Here is a 10241-nt window from a genome sequence, read left to right as displayed (position 1 = left end):
TGCAAACTTCTGTTCCAGCCAGGGATGTCTCTAGGCAACAGCTGCTATGTGTAAGATAAAACTTGTATGGAGGCATAGGAGGGATATTGCTGCTTCAGAGGGTTCTGACGTCGCACTGCAGTTGTTATGGGAAGAGCCAGGTGGTGGCTCTCAGGAGCAGTGGGATACATCTTTTGCTTTAGTGAAGTATGGTCTTCCTAGGCCTATTTCTGATATTAAATATTTCAGTAGTATTTCCTGCTTGGAGACAAACATATGAACATCCCACTGTTCCATATCCATCTTACATCTAATTTTTCTTAATTACCAGAACATCTGTAATTGTGGCACCTAAGCACCCAGTAAATGTTGTGCTCCAGATGGACCCATTTTACTTGTGCTAAAACAAGTGTGTGACACTGCATATGAAGTTAAAACCATATTGCATGAGTAATGGTTGTAATAATATACCCAGTGGCTTGTTGTGCATTTGATGTTATGTAATAGGCCTGGTCCTTCACTTCTTAGGACTCTTGTGATGCCAGCCGCATTAATGGGAATGCAGAATCAGGACAAATTTAGACATGATGTAAACATATGCAAATCCTATTGAAATCTCTGTTCCAAACCCAGTATTAGTGCAATTGTGGTTTGAAAATGATGTTGGGTGCCAGTGACCAACAACCCACCCTGCACTGATTTGGTATGCAGTTACTGGGAAGAACAAACCCCAAAAGATAAGTAAACAAACCTCTTTTAAGTAGGTTTCAAATCGGTGCAGTACTCAGCTGTCATAATTAGATTACCTATTGAAATAAAAAGAACTGTACTCACCCAAACCAAATGAGGATCTAGTCCGTGGTATCAGCTGTAGGATAAGTTCATAGGTTAGACCCTATCACGGGGTAATGATATACACTGATCTGAAGTCCAATCTTCAGACATCAGATAAAGAACTTTAAGGCACTCTTTAATGGCTGTATAAACACAGAGGACCCTACTTTATCTTATATTCCCCATCTAGATCATTTATATAGCTTCAGTTCCCATACTGCTTACATGCCATACTACAGAAGAGATTAAAAATTCAAAGCTGGTTCTTTTCTTGCAATGCATTGCCAACACCCTTTTTCTGATCATCTTAGCCTCTGTGTAATTTATCCCATGTTTATCCTCAATCATCAAGCTCTGTACATGTGTGTGGGGATCTGTCTTACTTTAATTAAATACAGAGACTGGGCACACTCCTGAAGTTATTACTTAGATATAACTCCCAGTAGGGACTATAAACTAAACAACAATAAGCCTGTTTCAGTCACCTTTACATTTAAAATACTAAAATTTATTCATATATTTGTGCTATTTGGTTTTGGTGGGGTTTTTTCTCAATATTGGAATGAAATAGATTTATGCTAAAATTTGCATGCCTCAGTGAAGTCACAGTGAAGTCACACATTTTATTCTTCTAAAATATTTTTTATTTCCACATCGTCATTTAAGTATCACTGTTTTTGAAAAAGAGTTTTGAGTTGCATTTTCCAGTGTTAGATTGTATCTCAAAATAACAATATTCTATTTTTTGAGTTTTTCTAGAAAAAAAAATGAACTTCTGCTTTATTAAAATCTGTGCCTGATATTATTCTTTTAATAGATGTAGCTCCTACAGTCAGTGAAGCAAGATGTGTCTTTATATCAGATTGAGCAGAGCTTTTAAAAAATGATCTTATTAACACTGGTAAAGAATTCAGTGGTAAGCATTTTCCAGAAGATCGTGGCTGTTCCAAAAAAGTGTATAGTTCAGAAAGATTGCATAGCCTTGTGCTTCAGGGTTTCAGTGACTTTTACCTGACACAACTGTGTGACTCCATAATAAGTAATTTGCATTTCTTTCACAGTTTAATATAGAACACGGTAAATAGTTTTCTTGGCGTGAGCTGTGGTTTGTGACTCTGAAGAAGCGATGGGATTGTGTTTGTGCTGGCTACGCAGACGGGCCCAATCGAAAGCTGCTTATTTTGACCTGGCTTCCCATATATGGTGTGTGACTGTCCCGAGATCCCTTTTCTCCGCTAAACAAAATGAAATCCTAGGTGCGTTCTCAGCTCGAGGTTGACTTGTAGCTTTGCAAACCGATCTGCTTTCCTGAAGTATTCCCAATGTACTTGCTGCAAAATAATGTCTCACTTACTGGGATGTAGTAGCCAGAAGATATTTCTCCTCTAGAAGTATTGCTTTCACATTCACAAATTAGTTAATTGAAGGTAAGGATATATTAGCAGTGAATAACCACAGGTTTTTGTAAAGAAGAAAAAAAAGTTCTGTTTCAATCTGTTTATACAGTATAAAATTGGGGGGGGGGGGTTTGCTGATTTTTGGTTTTGTTTTGGTTTTTTAAAATTTAGTACTTTAGACCTGGAATGGTATTAAGACTTCTTTTTTGGTACTATGAATCGTTACGCTGTTTTCCTCATCATATTTGGATTATGAGCACTGAAAAACAGTGCAGAAAAATTAGCATTACGTGAAGGGAAAGATACTGTCTGCGTAGTGGAAATGCTCTGGAGAACGCTGGTCAAATTTAGTTATTATGTATGCTATAATGTTTTTTAACGTAATGTATGTATTTTTGAAAGAGTTAGGTTGTTGTTGTTTTTTTAAATTATGAGCAACTAAAAGTTCTGTAATAGAAAAGCATCATAAACCCATTTCAGTTTAATGGCTTACTAATGAAATAATTTAATTACCTATTGATTGGTAAAAGCTAAGGTTACTTAATGCACAAATTTAACTCTGTGCAACCATCTCTTCCTTCTTTGGAAACATTTATATGGTCTCTGGAAACAGCCTTTATACAGTTTCAAATTTTAAAACTTTAGTAAGTGATTCATAATAATTAAAATATGAATTTGACTATATTTGCAATTGTTTTTAGGTGTACAGATATTTAATGGTTTAAGTGGTTTAAACCATTTTAAAAGTCCCAGATATTTTGTTTAATAAATACCCTTAAATTGGAGAAGGGTAGCTTAAATAGTTTTAGCAGATCCTTTCTTTACAAGGTTGCAAGAATCTCAGATATTTGAGAACAAATCTGTTACATATCCAATCAAAACGGCATGTCCGGACGTGCACGCCGGTTGTACGCTTAGGAGCCTCTATGAGTATCCCTGTTTAGCTTCTCTCATTGATATAATGTTGGTGTCATTCCGGTTATTCTATTAGGACGGCTTTAGTTTAAACCCAGTTTACAAGAGGGGACGCATCTACGGACAATTCAACTTTCTGAATGAGGAGGGGCCCGAGGGATTTTCAGGAGTGTTTCTGGGGTGAGGCTGAGGAAGGTGCAGGGGAGGGGGGCCCTGCCGGCCGGGCGGGGGGCGGAGGGGGCGGCCGGGGCCGCGCAGTTTCCGCGGCGGAGCGCGGCAGCCCCGGCCGCGTTTCGCCCGTGCAGGACGGCTGACTTCAGACCGCGCAAGCCTCGTTGCAGTTGTTGCTTTTAAACCAATAAGGCTGGGACAAGAGAATAGCTGCGGTTTGCATTACAAAAACAAAAACAAAACCCAAAGGGGAAAAGAAGAAAAAAAAAAAAGAAAAGGAAAAAAAAAAAAAGGCGAAGGGGAGTGAGAAGGCAAGCGGGCGCGGGAGCGGCGGCGTGCCCGCAGGCAGTGCCTGGGCAGACGCACACGGCTGAGCAAACAGACGGCGGGGCTGCAGGCAGCCTCCCCCGGCCGCGCTTTGTCTGCCCAGCCCGGCGCGGCGCGGCCCGGCCCGGGGCGCTCCCGCCCCGCCGCGCCATGGGAGGCGCGCCCTGAGCGCCGAGCGGCTCCGTGAGTACCGGGGCGCGGACAGCGGCCGCACGGAGCGGCACGGGCGGAGCGCCGGCGGGGAGCGGGGGAGGGAGGGAGGACAGCGGCGGGAGAGGGGCCCTGCCGCAGCCCGGCTGCCGAGCAGAGCGGGGTCCCGGCGGCGCCGAGGGCAGCGGCGCTTTCCGCGCGTTCTGCCGCCCCGGAGGAGAGCGGCGCTCAATTATAAATCACTGGGTGCAGCATTAATTTTGGCCGTAGTTCAGGCTGGGGTTTGTAGGCTTCCCGCAAAACAGATGTTAGGAGGTTCTGTTTATTGTGATCAGCCAGGTTTGGGGATTCTCCTGTTTGATTTCCTCGAGCGCTAATGGTTCGGCAGATAGCAGTAACGTGATGGGGAGATGGTAAATGGGGGGGTGGAAATAGGCACGTACGGTACGAAACCAGCAGATCTTGTTGAAAGAGACATGAGAGCGTGAGAAAAATAATAAAGAAAATTGGGAGGAAGAATGCCTGACAGAGATTTTGACAGTGCTTTCTGAAGCAGGAAATCCTTTCGCTTAATATGTTTAAAGTTTCCAAACACCAAGGAAAACATGCAGATCCCCACAGGAGAACTTTTCAAGATGACAGAATGAACATCTACACAACTGAAATATCTGACGTTTATTGACATTTTAGGTGGCTTATTCAGAACGGTGATCTTAGAACAAGGAAGTTAAAGACATTCTGAAGTCTTGTTAAATTTACATCTTCCTTTTGAGCAACCAAGACCCACCAAACATTCTCTTGGTGTTTCAAACACCAAGAGGAAGGACTGCCCTTTACAGTGCAAGATTGATTCTGGAAAAATAAGGTGTTAGTGCACTTAAAAATGCTTCTTTGAAGGTGGTTGGGATTTGGTGTGGTTTTCTTTCTTCTGTAAGCAAACATTCAAAATTGAGGTAAGCGGAAGAGATAAAAGCTTTCTGGGGAAAAAAAATGATAGTGTGTTTCGTGTAGTTTGTTTAAATTTAAAAATGAGCACCGGGGGGAATTTGGAATAAGAAGTGGAAATGTGGTGTAGTGTATCATTGGAAGTTTTTAACATTAGATACCACGTATAAAGATTATTTTATTTTCCAGCCCATACTGAGATGGTTCACAAAGCATCTGCCAGAACGCAGACTACTGTTTTGGGGTGTCAAATAAATGAATAGTATTGATATGGATATGCATTGGTAGAAGTACATTGGTATACATGTGTGTAAACACATTACAGAATTTCAGGTGTATAAACACGTATACACACAGTGTTTTCATGTTGCTCACAAACCTATGACATGCAGTTTTTAGCCAAGCACCTCGCTGCTGTCAGAGTTTTCCCAAGGCCTGGAAGGGTCTGGAAATGAGCAGCCATCCCCTCTGAACAGTTCTGTGTAGTGACAGACAGCTTGAGTCATGCTTCACCTTAGGAGAAAAAAAGAATGAGTAATCATTTTGTTTGAATTGCAATAAGTATGAAATATTTCTCAGGAGCCAAAAAAAATCTTGGAAAAGCAGAAAGACATTCTTAAATGGCTGGTCATAATAGAAGCATTGTCACATTGTAGTATTTCTTTCTTAAGGGGAAGAAAGTGTTGGGATTTCAAAATGTTTCATTCATGAGTGTATGAAATGAGCACACAGGATAGCACTTTAAACTGGCAATTAAAAATTTAATAACCGATTACTTGCTTTTAATTTAATAAGTGCAATTTGTCTTTGATGTGAGTATCTAATGAAAAAGCCCAGCCTCTTGGAACCCAGCATTATATGATTATTGGAAGAGTGAAAGCAATACCAAGTTTCCTGGGTTGCCAGCAAGGTGCCTTTCTGCAGCCAATTGGCATTTTAGTTTTCTAACATTTTGGCTGTTGAAGCCATTATGTCGGTAGATACTGACTGCTTTGCTCTTTTAGGGAGGTAAAGAGTGCTGTTGGGGAAAAAGTCCCTTTCCCTCCCTCCCTCCACCCCTTCCTAAAAATGACAGATTTTTTTGTTTTCCCTAAGGAAGAAGGAACACCTTCATTTGAAAACTGCCATTGTCTTTGAAATTTGCTTCTTTAAAGAAGAACTGTATTTCAAGAGAAAACGTGTGTGCTGGCTATAGTTTTCTGGGTTAAATTCTTATTTTCACTTTGAAAATTTCTTTTCAGCTGGAAAAATGTTTTAAATTATAGCCATTAAAAAAATTGCTCCTAGCAAGCAAAAATACTGTGGAAAACCTGTAATTTAGACAAGTACCTACATTTTATTTGCTCTGTGTTGCTGAAATTTAGAATCTCTTCCCATTTACAGTTTATTTTTCACAGAACATTATTAACTTTTTGGCTTCATACATGATCTTCTGTCAGATGCTTTTGATTTGTAATTTAGCAAAGTATAATAAACAGTGCAAAAGTCATGAATTTTCCTCTGCATCCTGAGCTCTGTGGTAGGGAAAATGTGATAAAATGTGTACCTTAAGTCTTGTTTGATGATCTCTCAAAGCAAGTTTGCCTTCTGGAAATAATTTCTGGGGTTGAAGAGCATGGTATTAACAGATTTAATGTGGCTATTCAGTGGATTGGTGGAGTACTATGTGAGGTTTAACAAAATGAGAGAGACAAATTGAACATCAACAAAACCTACATCTGTGAAGAATTATAAATTTAATTAGAAAAAAGGGCAAACTTAAAAGACCTCATTAACTAATCAGAATTTGATGTTACTGATTTAAGATTCTTAAATGGATGAATTTTAAGTAGCTTTGCTATCATTGTCCTTTTTTTCTTGCCATGTACTACATAGTGCCCAATCTGCAGTCTGTATTAAGGAGAAAGATGTGAATGTTACTGACAAAAATCAAATTATACAGAGTAATGTTTTTGAAGCATTAAGAAGAACTTGTATGCCATTCAGCCTATAAGGCATTTTTAGTTTAAGCAGAGCATTGAGTATGAAGGGGGTGTGACAGCTCCTTTTTTTTTTTTTTTTTGTGACCCATTTCTATCCAGATAAGGCCAAGCACTTGGGTTTTTTTCCCCCCACTTTTTATTTGATATGTGAGTTATGTTGCCAAACTTCAATTACCCAGAAACCTGTTGACAAAATGGGAATATATGAGGGAAAGCACAAGCACACACCACCCAGAAATGTTTTTATTCTATGAATTAACTGGTCGTCATAAGTGTGGTTCCTTACTACGTTGTAATTTTGTACTGCACATAAAAAACTGAAAGCATGTGAAGTGTAGCATTTTGTAAACTGTAACTAATTTCAGTCACATCTGTGTCTAATTGTTGTCTGCATTCGCATTCTTGAGAGTAGATTTATTTTTCCTGGACCACTCTGTGGATTCAGCTGACCAGCCTAAGTGAGGATTAGTTGTTTTAAAGTTATTTTGATTAAAGAGTCATTTTTAAATTTGGTAACGTGCAACACATGGTTTAAATAATCCTTGAGACACAAAGGAATATATCTAAAGTATGTCTAATGAAAATGAAAATTGTGGATATGAACTTTCACAAATCATGGAGTGTTGGAGGACATTTAAGATATATATTTAATTCACTGTGAATGAGCTGGTTATTTTTTTTGCCCTGTCCCACAAATACATTAATGAGATCTTTCTTGCTATGCACATACATGGACATGTATATATGTATATGATGTATATATTTTCAAATGTACAGAAGTTGCTATTTTTGTAAATATTTGGTACTTAAAATAGTGAGGATTACATTTTTTTAAATTTGAATCAAGTATTAATAATTGTGTAGTGCATGCTGGAAAATATCGGTTTGTTAAAGCATCCATTTGGAAAAGGAAGTTTTTTCTATTATAAAAGATGGGTTTTAAAAGATCCTGTGCAAGAGGGAGTGAAGATAGCTCTGTAGGCAAACTTAGTTCTCACCTATAATTTTTTCCAGGTGTTTAGAAGTAACAGCAGAAGCATATCCTAAGGCACTCTGCAGCAGTTTCTGGGGTAAAGAACTAAGGGGGGAAAAAAATTCCTTAAACCAAAATGCAGAGTTTTGACTCTATCTGCAAGTCTAGTTTGATTTGGCATGCAGCGATGTATTGAAAAGCGTGTTACGCAGTACTTTAAGTGCCCAGTTATAAAAAGATTGATGTTCTTCAGCATGCATTATTGCATGCTTCTTGACATCATTCATAATGTTCTTCCTTGCCTGACTGCCCCTAGCAGTTGTTTACTCTTGCTAGTAGTAATTCCGTCTGTGATTAAAAATAACAAAAAACCCACCCTACAGACACATAAGTAGGATTTGCTCGGATGATTTTTATGGCACTTAAAATGCCTCATCTCCCTTGTCTTTGCTCTGTGATCATTTAAGAGATGTCAGTTCAGGTTGAATGGAAACGCACAAGAAAGCTCCTCACTGCAGACATTGGGAGGATATATACCTTGCCCAGGGAAGCTTTCGTGTGCTTTTAAGCTAACAGTGTCTAGGAGTGCATTTCCACCTGAATTTTATCACCTGCTGACAATTGTTACTGCCTAAAGTTTGTTAGTAAAGCAACAACGTTTTTCTGATGGAATATGAAAACTATTACTCACCTGAGTTATAAAAGGAATGATTTGATTAAACTAAAAAATTATTGGTGGGCTTTCCAGTGGAAAAATATTCTTTTTCTTCATGAGCGACCTCAGAGGTAAATTCTACAGCTTCCTCCCATTTATTTAGCCAGAAATATGCTTTTAAGTAATTTTACCAGAAATCTCATTAGCAACTGAAATTTTTAGGACTAAGACTATGCAATAACATGTGGAGTTTTTATTTTAGTTTGACCTGGCTGGAGATGGGCTTCTTTTAGAGGTGGTTCTGTCAGGCTGTGTGCTATATAGCGGAGGTCTTTACCATAGGTAGACTTGCCCGTTGTTATTCTCTACCCCTCCTCCCCCAAAAATACCATCAGCATCTCCAGCCCGCCTTTGGGGTGAGCTTGACTGGTGGGTTCCCTGTGGCACAGAGGAAGGATGGCGAGGAGCAAAGGAAGAAGAAAACCAGTGTGATGAGGGCAAGAATCGGTCCGGACGGAAGGAGGGATGAGAGGAGCGGAGGATGCTGCGGGGCTCGGGGCAGGAGCAGCTGGTGCTGCCCTTGGCGGGGTTACCTTGGCGGGGTGCGGGCCGAGCCGAGCCGAGCCGAGCCGAGCCGAGCCGAGCCGTGCCGGGGGAGGAGGGCTGAGCCCCTGTGCAGCTGTCACGGGCCCCTGATGAATCACTATCCCGTCACTTGGCTGCCGTCCCCTGGCGCGGGGAGGAGGGAGAGCGACCTGCCGGGGAAACAACAGTTGAGCCTTCAATTTAAAGACAATATGCCTTTCAGGGGCACCGCACCCTCCTCCTCTCCCTTTGGATTTAAAGGACAGAATTGTCATCCATAGTGATATCCTTTCTTTAAATTAAGGCCTCGTAGTAAAGTGGAGTAATAGAAGCTTCTGTTTGTTTCCCTGGTTTACAGGTGCAGAAGTCCCAAACCAGTTCAGATGTTGCTGTTTCCTCAAGCTGCAGGTAAGGATTTGATTGAAAATTGCTAATTTTTTTACAAGCCCTCTATTGTTGGTTATTTTTTTAAACTTCAAGTGATTATGAAAATATTTATTCTTGTTTCTCACTTTAAGTAGATGAGTAATTGTTGGAGCGTAGGTTTTACGTGTGTGCAACCAAGTCTGTAAACCATGAGCACATAACTTTTCCACTAAATTGTTTGAGTTTATATTTGATGCAGGCATTTTGAACTCATAGCAGTATCATCTTCTTCTTTTTGTGTAGATTGTTTTAGGTAAAGAAATATTAAATGAAGAATCTATGTTTAGAATCTGTGATAAAACTTCAGTTAAAATACAAAAGCTTCGTACCTGAAATGACACTTAGAATATTTGTACCATTACTGTAATTTTATATATAATTTTAATAGTCTTTAAAAGAGCCTAAGCATTACTTTTAAACTGAAAAATTACTAGCTCAAATGCCTTGGAGGCACAGTAACCTATGAAGTTTCTACTGGGAGCAATTACTTTGAATGAGTACGTCAAATAACAATATCAGAAGTTTTAGGTATAAAGGCACAGAAGGGTAGGGAACTTCAGTGATAAGTCCCACCACCAATCAAGGGACATGTCATGGTGGTGATGACTGTTGTCCTGTTAATGTAGGGCCATTGAAAGCACAAATATGAAATATTTAGCCGCTTTAATGCTGTTTAAACGTTTAATTTTTGCTTTAGCTGGGAATTTTTCTTTCCTCATTTTGAGTGAGCGACAGCTGCTGAGGTACAGCAGAGTGCTCAGGCACACCAGCGCCTGCATGGACTCACTGCATGTCGGGCAGATCCCTTCCCAGTTGGGCACGCTTTATGTAATCCACAAAGCAAACAAGTGAGCAGACATAATAATGTTTTAATGCTGCATTTGTTTCAAAGGAAACAGAGG

Source organism: Ammospiza caudacuta, chromosome 1 (genome assembly GCF_027887145.1).
Source record: "Ammospiza caudacuta isolate bAmmCau1 chromosome 1, bAmmCau1.pri, whole genome shotgun sequence".
NCBI lineage: Eukaryota > Metazoa > Chordata > Aves > Passeriformes > Passerellidae > Ammospiza > Ammospiza caudacuta.
Note: the sequence above shows the minus strand (reverse complement) of the source record.